Below are 12,943 nucleotides of genomic sequence, written 5' to 3'. Positions count from 1 at the left end.
CCAGTCCAACGCCGGCATCTCCACATCATGAAAATATCAACCAGTAAAGAGATTAGAAACAAAATACTAGAAATAGTCAACAAGTCAGGTACCATCTGTGGAGAGAAGCGGAGTTAACAGGCGGAATCTTCTGTTCTCTCTCTGATGTGATTGAGCTTGGGGGTTGGAAGGACATATTGCAATCCTGCCATCTTCCTGCCTCCACCAGAATTTAGTTCTGAGAAGGATGGCTTTTTTCAGCCATTAATTAGACTTCATTAAGTTTATAGAAACATTTTTAAAACAATGTAGACATCAACTCTCTTGATAAATAATCTGCTGCTGCCAATACTGGGACCAACCTTTTCCATCCGCTATCTGTCCTGTCTCTCATATTGGCCGTTTACGGGATTTTGTGACAATGCTCCATCACAGTGGAGGAGGGTCACCCTCCTTACAAACAAGGGGCTAAGCCTCACTCTCAGGATCATCAGTCACTTCCTCTCGCCGTTGATTCACCTCTTTCTCACAACTCTGGAGACGCAGCCTTTTCCATTGCTCTCGCTTGTCAAAGTAATCTGGATACCTTGCCTTCTCAGACATATGCCAATAATCCAGTTAGGATTCAGATGTCTTCTTGTAATCATATCTCTCATAGAACATGTCTCCTGGTGAATCAGGGAAAATGTAAAGCTGTGAATGTTGCATTGTCCAGATTTCCTCCTTACCAGCTTTCAGCAGTTTAGTAACTTTATCACGTTTTTTTCATCTTTATGTTCATCAAATCTTGCTCACAGCATGCAGGCATACAATCGACCTTTCCACACTGATGCTGACTGAGTTCCTTAAGTGTCCAATTAATGACCACCTGAGGAGCTAATCCCACAGCCTCTAGTCTACATCCAGCTGCCAGCAGACATGTCACCATGGGGCATGCATGGAAGCTAAAACCGTGAAGCCAGTTTGTCACCTTCAGCTTTTGACAAAGGGTCATCTGGACTCGAAACGTCAGCTCTTTCCTCTCCTTACAAATGCTGCCAGACCTGCTGAGATTTTCCAGCGGTTTCTCTTTTGGTTTCAGATTCCAGCATCCACAGTAATTTGCTTTTGTCACCTTCCAGAATGGATTGTGGGTGTTTCCTTCTTCCAAAGGTACCCAATACCTGATCAAGTGGCCAAACATTGGAAAGTGGGAGGAGGCTACTGAGAGCCACCCCTTGCCCTTGTTGCCAATCCCACTGCATCCCTCTCTCCACTCCTCCAAATTATTTACCTGTGACCTGAATTGCTCCACGATCCTGGGAGTCCTGTGGGTCTTTTCCTGCAGCTGTCCCTGTGGCACTGGTGAGCACATGAGCTGCCGGGCCCCTGGCTGGCAGCACTTGGTAGATGAGACTTCCGCCCCAGGAGCGTAATTCATGGGGAAGGCCTTTAAAATGAAGGCAGAGGCTATGATCTAAAATTGCTGAACTCAATGTTGAGTCCAGAAGCTTATCAAGTGCCAAGTCGAAAGAAAGATGCTTGCATTGAGCTTCATTGGAACCCCCATTGCAGGCTGTATTTAGACAGATATAGTAAGAAGTTTGACAACACCAGGTTAAAGTCCAACAGGTTTATTTGGTAGCAAAAGCCACACAAGCTTTCGAGGCTCTGAGCCCCTTCTTCAGGTGAGTGGGAATTCTGTTCACAAACAGAACTTATAAAGACACAGACTCAATTTACATGAATAATGGTTGGAATGCGAATACTTACAACTAATCCAGTCTTTAAGAAACAAAACAATGGGAGTGGAGAGAGCATCAAGACAGGCTAAAAAGATGTGTATTGTCTCCAGACAAGACAGCCAGTGAAACTCTGCAGGTCCACGCAACTGTGGGAGTTACAAATAGTGTGACATAAACCCAATATCCCGGTTGAGGCCGTCCTTGTGTGTGCGGAACTTGGCTATCAGTTTGGCTCTCAACCGGGATATTGGGTTTATGTCACACTATTTGTAACTCCCACAGTTGCGTGGACCTGCAGAGTTTCACTGGCTGTCTTGTCTGGAGACAATACACATCTTTTTAGCCTGTCTTGATGCTCTCTCCACTCCCATTGTTTTGTTTCTTAAAGACTGGATTAGTTGTAAGTATTCGCATTCCAACCATTATTCATGTAAATTGAGTCTGTGTCTTTATAAGTTCTGTTTGTGAACAGAATTCCCACTCACCTGAAGAAGGGGCTCAGAGCCTCGAAAGCTTGTGTGGCTTTTGCTACCAAATAAACCTGTTGGACTTTAACCTGGTGTTGTCAAACTTCTTACTGTGTTTACCCCAGTCCAACGCCGGCATCTCCACATTTAGACAGATATGTCAGAGTGGCAGCAAGGTGACAAGCATCAGGAAGCTCGGGTGATGCTTGTGGACTGAATGCAAGAGTTCCTCAGAACAATCATCCAATTTGCATTAGATCTCCATAATGTAGAAGAGATCACATCGTGAGCATCGAATGCAGTCTAGTCAATCCTAATTAGTGTTGGTCCGTCTCATGCCAGTCTGCACTTCGCCATTGAGGCATTGGACAAGCTGAGACAAAATGTTGCTATGTATTTTTCTAATTGGTTTGCCTTCTCTGAAAACCGCAAGACAAAAAACAGAGTTAGCAGCTAAAGAAGCACAAGTTCCTTAATGGTGAATGTTTACAGGGAAGAAATTTACCATAGTGTCAAATTTAATTGCAAAAAAATACATAGAAAGTCCTGAAGTACCAGATTGTCTAATGATTGATTGTAACTATATAAATGACTAACTGTGAGAACACATTCCAAAAAAATGTCCAGTAGGTATGGAATGCATTGGTTTCTCATGATTCTATAATATAATTAATGCCACATTTAAATTATAGAGTTGTAATTCTATCAAGAGAGTTTAATGGCATGATTAACCACTAAAACAAAGCTTGGGTGTCATCCGACCATCTATGAAATATTGCCTTTAACTGATACTCCCTGCGATTATTTAATTTTGTGTAATTTCTTCGATTTGTGTTTGACCTTTATTGAAGTTTGTTTCACATTGGGAGATGTGTGATGCTATTAATGTTCTCGGCGGCCAGCTGAAGAAGATCACTGCAGACATTTGACAGCTGTGGTTTTTGTGCTTTAGAAATGAAAATGAGTTTTTACATGAGAGATGTGTAATCGAATGACGAACTTGGGGATTTGGCATTGTTTATAATTTGTGATGATAATTTCAATGGTGCATAAAATTTCCTTTTACATAATTTAGTCGGTACAGTCAGGGAGATAAAATGCATAAACAGTGTATATATATATAAGCGAGTAGCAGTTGTTAATAATGTTGAGACTGAACAACAGCAGCTGCTGACAGGCACTTTATTACAAGAACGTGTTTTCAGCTGATTATAGAAGGAATAACAGTAACATAACGGGAAGATTTTGCGGTCAGCAACAAAGGATTGTCGCTCGCCACTCCCTGCCCTAATAGCTGCCCAGAGTTTTCAAGGTCTTCTATGGGGAGATTTCCTCTCATTGTGCACCTGACACAGTATGGCACCCATCAGTGATCTGTTATCAGCACAAGAAACAGTGCGACTCTTCACCAGTCAGATTGAAGAATGTTCTGAACATGCAGAATTTAAACCAGGGAGTATGAATTGCAAAGTATTAACTGGATTTGAAATGTGTACAGCAAGCAAAGCAGAGATGAAAAGAAAAATGGAGTTAAGGGAGAGATAAAGATAAAAGAGACAGGCTTAAATGGGAAAAACACATTTTGCATGTTTTTAAAAAAATATCAAATGTAATTAAGTTGTGAAGGAATTAAAATTAAATTTTCAGTGCCAGTGAGGTTGTTTCACAACACTTAGAACCATGGAATCCTTACAGTGCAGAAAGAGGCCCATCAAGTGTGCACCGACTCTCCAAAAGAGTATCCCACCCAGGCCCGCCCCGCTCCCTCCCCCCCATCCCCGTAACCCTGCACATTTTCCATGGCTAATCCACCTAACCTGCACATCTTTGGACTGTGGGAGGAAACCAGAGCACCCAGAGGAAACCCGTGCAGACAGAGAGAGAACGTGCAAACTCCATTAACTCCATTATCACTCCATTAAAGATGTTCATCTGAATGCTTCAGTCCAAATGTTTTTTTCTATGTCTAAAAAAAGACTTTCATATATATAGCACCTTCTGGAATATCTCAAAGTGCTTTGTAAACAATTAAATACTTTTGTAGTGTAATCACTGTTGTAACATTGGAAACAGAACAAACTATTTGTCCACAGTAAGCTCCAACAAATAGCAATGTTTTAATGACTAAATAACTTGTTTCCATCATGTTGATTAACGGATAAAAATTGGTCAGGACACTGGAAATACTTCTCCTCCTTCAAATTAATGCAATAGGACCTTTCACTGCCATTTGAATGGTCAATTGAGACCTTCGTTTAACACCTCATGCAACAGCACAGCTCTCTTTCATTGGAACATCAGTCCCAACTATTTTGTACACAGTTCCTGGAGTGGAATTAAACCCACAACCTTCGGACTCACCGGTAAGAACATTATTAACCGAGCTGCAGCCAACAATGTTGTTGACTGAGTAACTTGTACCAAAACAACAGATCCTTGGATGGATTTCAATGATGAGTCAAATGCTGAGAAGGAGTAGGATAATTTGGACTGCCACTTTCGGATTTCTACTTTTAACTGTGAATGTACACATTCAAAAATGGTGTGCTTCTTTGGTGGGGGAATGGAAGCAAACATGAGTGTCCTCCAAGACACAGCAAAAAATAAAAGCTCATGTTATAGGAGTAACATATTAGCAAGGATTGAAGATTGGCTGGCTAACAGGAAGCAGTGAATAGGCTTAAATGGGTCTTTCCCATGTTAGCAAACGTAATGAGTGGTGTGCCACATGGATCAGTGCTGGGTTCTCAACTGGTGAGAATAGGCCCTGCCCCCTACTGGTGAGAATCACATCCTGGCTCTTTTTTTAACTTAAGTGCCATACAATTGCAGCTCTTAGCTCATCCAAAAGATCAGCGTGATTCTCTCAGAAGAATTGTGCCTCTATTTCTCCATTGCAGATACCTCTGGTGGGTGCGCTGTTGTCTTCAAGGGCCCTGGTCACATCAAGCTTCTATTCCTTGTCTTCCCTGCACTTCTCTTCAAAGCAAGCAGACAATCATCAGTTTCCTTCAGCTACAGCATCTAATCTCTTTGCTCTACTATATTGTGCGAGGCATAGCAGACCATTACCATTCCAGCTGAGGTGGGCTTGCAATGAAACACATCATGTCTAGCCACAGGGCTCCAGCCAATGGGGAGTCCTCTTGCTGACTGGTGTTTATGGACATCAATCAGAGCCTGATAGTGAGCCTAACAGCAGGCAATGCAGAGTGACATCAGACTCTGGTCAAGTTCCCCCTAGAGTGGGAAAGCACTGGTGAACATTGAGTTGACTAGGAGAGAGAGAAAGGCAGCAATCAAGGCAAAAATCTCCTGTGTTTACTTCAGTAACATTTGTGCAAGTTAGTGAAAAATATTGAGTGAAAATGCACCTTTACAAGATTTTGCCTATGATGATGTAATTGATGATTTTATGAAAAAAAATTGTAGAAGAAAAGATATCTAAATTTTCATGCCAGCAAGGGATGGCCTAGTGGCATTATCGCTAGACTATTAATCCAGAAACTCAGCTGGGGACCCAGGTTTCAATCCCGCCACGATAGATGGTGAAATTTGAATTCAATAAAAAATATTTGGAATGAAGAATCTACCGATGACCATGAAACCATTGCTGATTGCTGGAAAAACCCATCTGGTTCACTAATGTCCTTTAGGGAAGGAAATCTGCTGTCCTTACTTGGTCTGGCCTACATGTGACTCTGGAGCAATAGAAATGTGGTTGATTCTCAACTGCCCTCGGGCAACCAGGGATGGGTAATAAATGCTGGCCAGCCAGCAACGCCCATATCCCACGAATGAATTTTTAAAAATAGTCTTAAAAATATGTCCATTTTCCATATTCTCCTGTTTAAATTCTGTTTTTCAAAATGGACCATTGTTGGTCTGGTATAATGGCTGCAGCTGCTCACATGCTGATAGTTCTCGCCACCATTACTTTCAAGACTGGCCTTCAGCAAGTCTCTTCAGGACAAAGAATGGAATCCTTTTCTCTTCATCAGTTAGGTTTCTTGTAGGGGCCATCAGCCACTATGGCTGCTCTTGTCTTTAACGAGCCATCCACTGACTCAATTTAGAGATGTGAAAATTTGTGGGAGATGCTACAGAATGAAGGCACTGTGACAGCTTCCTGGGTATCTTGCCCAGATATGCCTGATTTTGTTTTTATTATTCATTCATGGGACATGGACATCATTGGCTGGCCAGCATTTATTGCTCATCCCTTGTACAAAGGGCAGCTGAAAATTAATCACATTGCCGTGGCTCTGGAGTCACATACAGGCCAGACCAGGTAAGGACAGCAGATTTCCTTCCCTAAAGCACATTAGTGAACGAGATGGGTTTTTCCGACAATTGACAATGATTTCGTGGTCATCAATATAATCTTAATTCCAGACTTTTTTTTACTGAGTTCAAATTCCACCATCTGCCATGGTGGGATTCGAACCTGAGTCCCCAGAACATTAGTTGAGTTTCTGGATTAATTGTCCAGCGATAATACCACTCGGCCATTGCCTCCCCAGTAATTTCTTCCGGTGGTTACATCCCAGCTGAACACGGATGTAGTGGAATTAGTTTTAATTGAAAATACTCTTGGATGATCTAAGGGCAGCGAGAATACCACATGTGCAATCTCTAACTCCCTGGTCTGTGAAAATCCAGATATTGCAGAACATCCAAGGCTTCTCTTGTTCTGACTGCCATTATCAGTAACAAAGTAAATATAAGTGGCAACCCTAAGAAAGTTGGCACCTGGGATATGTATTTGTGAGCAGATTGTAAACTCCTGCAGATGCTACTATCAGATCCTTGGTAGGAGCCAGAGGCACGGATGTGGCGACTTTAAACATCACTGGGAATGTGTTACCACCAGGAAGGAGCTCTTGCTCCATGTGATTACAATTGTCAGCAAAACTCCTCTGAGAAAATCTCAGCCTCCTGCCCTCTGATGTCAAATAGTTTATCCTTTATATTCTATTGGATGGGATGGGGGATAGTGCTTCCTTCATGATAGAGCTCTGTGTTCAGCCCCTCTATCCTGTAGAGTGATTGGTAGCTGAGGAGAAGGTAGCTACTGATTCTGGTGTTGTTGTTGCTGTTGCTGAGAGTGGGAACTGACTGCAAAGTTGTGATTGGAGGAGCGTGGGAAAGATGGATCTGCTCTTCCAGTCACAGACTCAACTCTCCCATGCTTGTTATTCCAGTTGCTCCAATCATGGACTCCCTCTCTGCCACCTTTACTGTTCCACCAGATACAGAGAGGGGGGATTTTTGAGGGCGGGATGCCCATTTGAATACATTTAAATGGGATTACACCTGATATTTCTCCCCCCTCCACCCCCGGTTAGATTGTCCATTCATTGTGGATCATGACATGTCTCTCACAGAGTGCACCTGGTGAGCAAAACCAGCAAAGGAGTTCAGGTGAGTGCTTGGCTCAGGGGGGAGAGAGTCATGCCTGGACATTGTCCCCTCAGCATTGCCCAGGCAGTGGGAGAGGCAGACGCTGGAATTTTACCATCCCGCCTGCCATAGGAATCGGGACGGGCGAGGGGCAGACCATGGAAAGGTCCGTTGACCTTGGGTGGGATTTTACCATTTCGGGATGGGCAAGGCCGTAAAATCCCACCCAGAATCTGTGATTTAAAGAGCAGCTCCATCTCTTTCACACTCACTGCCCGTCCAATTACAACTCTGGCCTATCCCAGCAAACTTTCAGCTTGTCTTCTCTTGCTGCCAGGCAGCTGATGGTGATGGCTAAAAGGAGAACTTCACCAACCCACTCTTGGTCCTCCCACTCCCGGGGAAACTTACACTGGTGTGCGGCAATCTCGCAGTTGTGGCTGTGATGAAGTACTTGTCCTAGTGTAGAAAGGCACCAAGTATTCAATCTTGGAGTAGGCCATTGGCCCTCTTGTTAATGTTGAAGCATACTTCCAGGTAGAACAAGTGGTTGGGAGCACCCACATTGTACCTCCACTTGAACAATCGCTTTGAACCATCAGTTCTTTGTTCTGTTAATATTGGTGGGAAATTTGGTTTACAAGCGAGACTAAGGTAAAGCTAAAGGCATTATTCACATCAGGTGTGTTTAAACCGTTACTGCCTGCTAATACCACAGGTTTAGAGGATCTGTATGTTGGGAGTTGGCAGCACCAGCACAATATAAATGTAGCTTCGACACCTGAATCTATAAACATGCTCCACTTAGATTCAAGTGGCGTTCAATAGCTTTTTTCACCAATATTCCCTGAGCACTGTCCATTGTATTGCTGGTCAGTGATTCCCTTTACTCTCTGTATTTGCCTCATAGAATCATTTTGGAGAAAATTATAATCCTTGATTGCAAAAGCAGCATGCTCTGCCTTTTTATTACGCAGAAACCTCATGTGTGGGTAAGTGTGTGTTCGTGCGTGCGCACGTGTGTGTTTGTTCATGAATGCAAGGTCTCTGACAAGTAAACAATCTGGTCACATGGAAACATGGAGCAGGGGCAGGCAGGAGTGACATGCAAGGCTGAAACTTCGACTACAGGGTGCCTAATTATCTTGCACTGGCCCTGACAGGAAACCATGCACTGACAGCTGAAGTCAAAATGCAGAATTGAATCTTCAATCAGTTGCCACTTTACATATTATAATTGCCAGTCTGCCTGCCCCAAAGCACTTTCCTGCAGTCCTACATACGCACACAAGATAAATACAGAAGTGAGAAAGATAATGTCAGGTCTAAATGCATTTTAAAAGGTAGCTGGAAGCACCATGTGGTTAGAAGTAGCAAGCTGTCAATGTATGCAGATTGGAAGCTATCTACTCTGACAGCACTTCAATTAAAGTTAATGAATGAAAACATGTAAAAATTGCATCATGTATATTCTCTATTATTTGTTAAAAAATAACTTGCTCCCAAGACACTGGTTTAAAGATTTGTTGATTTAAGGCAGATTAATATTCATCAAGTTAAGACTACTGCCTAAGAAGAGAAAAATAAACAGATGAATCATGAACGTTTGGTAAAGCTAAATAACTTCAGGGACTACCTGTTGATTACAATCAGAAACTCACTGCTATATTAAAATCTTTCATGTCTTCATGAGCAGCTTGCAACCAGAAATAATTTTCTAGTTGAAAAAGCTAGATAATGGCTTGGTCACCATCACTTTATAGTATCATCAGTCGTTGGGAATTTCCTTGGGATTCTCCCAATTGGGTGCTGTTAGCAGAAAGTTGGCCAAAATCCCATTTATTCAAGATGTCCATAAAATTTCCAGCAGTCAATCAGGAGGACTCCACACCCGCACCCCCCCCCCCCCCCCCCCCACACACCCACACACACACACATCTCCCAGTGCTTTATGTCCTTCATATTGAAACAAAATTCACTTCATTTTAGCAATATAAAAATCTTCACATATCGCACAATTATGAATCCCAATTACCTTTTATGAATCATGCCAGCCTCAATCTGGGCTGGGTGAACTGCCCTCTACGTTCATTCAGAGAAGTGGCTGCATTCCTAAATGAGAATAAGTTTCCAGTTTGCATTCCAGTAACAAACGGATTTGATTTGATTTGATTTGTTATTGTCACATGTATTAACATACAGTGAAAAGTATTGTTTCTTGTGCGCTATACAGACAAAACATGCCATTCAAAGAGAAGGAAACGAGAGAGTGCAAAATGTAGTGTTACAGTCATAGCGAGGGTGTAGAGAAAGATCAACTTAATGCAAGGTAAGTCCATTCAAAAGTCTGACAGCAGCAGGGAAGTAGCTGTTCTTGTGTCGGTTGGTACATGACCTCAGACTTTTGTATCTTTTTCCCGAAGGAAGAAAGTGGAAGAGAGAATGTCTGGGGTGCGTGGGGTCCTTAATTATGCTGGCTGCTTTGCCGAGGCAGCGGGAAGTGTAGGCAGAGTCAATGGATGGGAGGCTGGTTTACGTGATGGATTGGTGAAGTTCTCTGTGGAAGCATGCATGCATACAGAGAATATGGTCAATGCAAAACCACTGAAGAGAGAAGCTAAACCATGAATATTGATCGAACAACCTTGTTTACGAGTTGAAATTGTGATATATTGAGAAAAGTTCATTTATTTTTACATACATTTGTTTAAGTCAGGCATATCCCACAGATACTTTTCTCACATTATTATGCTAGTCAACACCTTTTAAAAAAAATTTTTGTGGGACATGGGTACCACCAGCTGGACCAGCAATAATTGTCCATCCTTAATTGCCCTTGAGGAGATGGCTAAGAGTCAACCACATTGCTGTGGATCTGGAGTCACACAGGAAAAAGATACAAAAGTCTGAGATCATGTACCAACCGACTCAAGAACGGTCTCTTCCCTGCTGCCATCAGACTTTTGAATGGACCTACCATATATTAAGCTGATCTTTCTCTTCACCCTATCTGTAACTGCAACATTATATTCTGCACCCTCTCCTTTCCTTCTCCCCGATGACTCTAGGAACGACATGTTCTGTCTGTATAGCGCACAAGAAAACAATACTTTTCACTGTATCCAATATATGTGACAATAATAAATCAAATCAAATCAAACATGTAGGCCAGACCAGGTAAGGATGGCAGATTTCCTTCCCTAAAGGACTTAGTAAACCAGATGGGTTTTTACGACAATTGACAATAAATGAATGAATGACCATGAATTAATAAACAATGAATGACCATTGAATTAACAGTCATTAATTCCAGTCTCTTTTTTATTTGAATTAAGATTTCACCATCTGCCATGGTTGGATTTGAACCCAGGTCCCCAGAGCATTATCCTGGGTCTCTGGATTACTAGATAATCGCAGTAAGAGTTTTAACAACACCAGGTTAAAGTCCAACAGGTTTATTTGGTCGCAAATACTATTAGCTTTCGGAGCGCTGCTCCTTTGTCAGATGGAGTGGAAATGTCATTTCCAGCAGCGCTCCAAAAGCTAATGGTATTTGTGTGGTGAACCATAGATGGTTACCACTATGGGTACTTGTACATATGTTACTCTTGTTACTGTTGGGGTTAGGGTTGGGGTGTTCCACCTGTTATCATTGTTTATGTGGTACACTCCGTTCGGCTCCGCCTTCTTACAGGAGTATAAAGGTCACTGCTACTTCCTAGCAGCCCTTAGTCTGGGATAGTATTGTTAAGTAGTGTGCTCCAATCTTGTTGTGAATAAAAGCCTTTATTCCCGGGTACGTCCTAGCCTCCCATGTGACTCAATCGCGCATCAATTTGCTACCAAATAAACCTGTTGGACTTTAACCTGGTGTTGTTAAAACTCTTTCTGTGTTCACCCCAGTCCAACACCGGCATCTCCACATCATTACTAGATAATACCATGAGGCTACTGCCTCCCCTCGAAACAGATTTTGTATTTCATCTTGAAAATCTTAGTTGGGATTAAATGTAGAAACATAATTGTATTTTAATTTGTTCCTGAATTTCAGTATTCCAAACATTAAACGTGTATACATTCATTTTATCAGTTCCAGTTTTAAAATATCCTACAGTGCAGAAGGAGGCCATTCGGCCCATCAAGTCTGCACCAACAACAATCCCACCCAGGCCCTATCACCACAATCCAACATATTTACCCCGCTAATCCCTCTAACCTACACATCCTGGGACAATTTGGCATGGCCAATGCACCTAACCCCCACCTCTTTGGACTGTGGGAGGAAACCGGAGCACCTGGAGGAAACCAGCGCAGACACGGGGAGAACGTGCAAACTCCACACAGACAGTGACCCAAGCTGGGAATCGAACCCAAGTCCCTGGAGCTGTGAGGCAGCAGTGCTAACCACTGTGCCACCGTGCCGCCCCTAATTATGCCACTAACCTTCAATGATCCCTATCCCAAACTCCTTTGATTTTTCCAATGTAATTCTTTGTATAAACTTCTGAATTTGATTTTATATTTAACTCCAATAGTAATCAACTCATCATAGTTATTATCCACCCTGCGCAAATGAATTAAATCAGAGTAAGTAGGGCGTATAATAGATTGCGCCATTCTAAATCATTTACAGATGCTGGATGGGCACACCTCTATGAGCTGTTCTTTCATAAAGCGCTTGAAATAACTTTATAACCTTAATTGATCAATTTAGCATATGCTCAGTGATATGGAAAATAACTTACTGTTATTTTGAATTCCATTCTGAGGTTTTTAAAATTCAATGCATTTGAAAATGATCCTCAGATCATTTACTGAACCTCTTGGCTGCCGAATCCTAAAGTACTAATTCATTATTGCAGCTGTAAAGACTCGCATTCCAACCATTCTTCACATTCCAATCTGTAATTATCTTGCAATTGTGTCTTTGTCTATATATGCCATGTTTGTGAACCAACCTCTCCACTCACCTGATGAAGGAGCAGTGCTCCGAGAGCTCGTGATTCTAAATAAACCTGTTGGACCTGGTGTTGCGAGACTTCTTATTGCCTATCCAGACTGTTTGTGACAATGGGTATTCATTAGAACATGCCAGTAAACTATCCCAGATGGCATGTTCCAATAACCCTATTCATTTACGCTCAGTAACATTTTGCTATAAGGAAAACATCAATTAAAAGGATGTTAAGTGCCTTAACGCATTAATTTTAAATTCTCATCTTTCTTTTCAAATCCTTCCCTTGTCTGATCTCCTCAATCTCTGTAACTTACACCAACCTTACAGCTTTCTAAGAAATCTATGCTCTTCCAATTCTGGCCTCTTTAGCAATCCCAGTTTTAATTATCTCACTGTTGGTGGCGGTGCTTTTG

At 42.1% G+C, this 12,943-nt stretch overlaps 1 pseudogene; it reads right to left on the bottom strand.

The window, feature by feature from the left end:
• Positions 1-369: 369 nt before the first annotated feature.
• Positions 370-1,399, bottom strand: LOC144505343 (NADH dehydrogenase [ubiquinone] 1 beta subcomplex subunit 9 pseudogene; annotated as a pseudogene).
• Between the last annotated feature and the right edge of the window lie 11,544 nt (positions 1,400-12,943).

The sequence above is a fragment of the Mustelus asterias genome, chromosome 16 (assembly GCF_964213995.1).
Source record: "Mustelus asterias chromosome 16, sMusAst1.hap1.1, whole genome shotgun sequence".
NCBI lineage: Eukaryota > Metazoa > Chordata > Chondrichthyes > Carcharhiniformes > Triakidae > Mustelus > Mustelus asterias.
The sequence above is the reverse complement of the archived record's forward strand: the minus strand, read 5'-3'. Positions and strand labels throughout refer to the sequence as shown.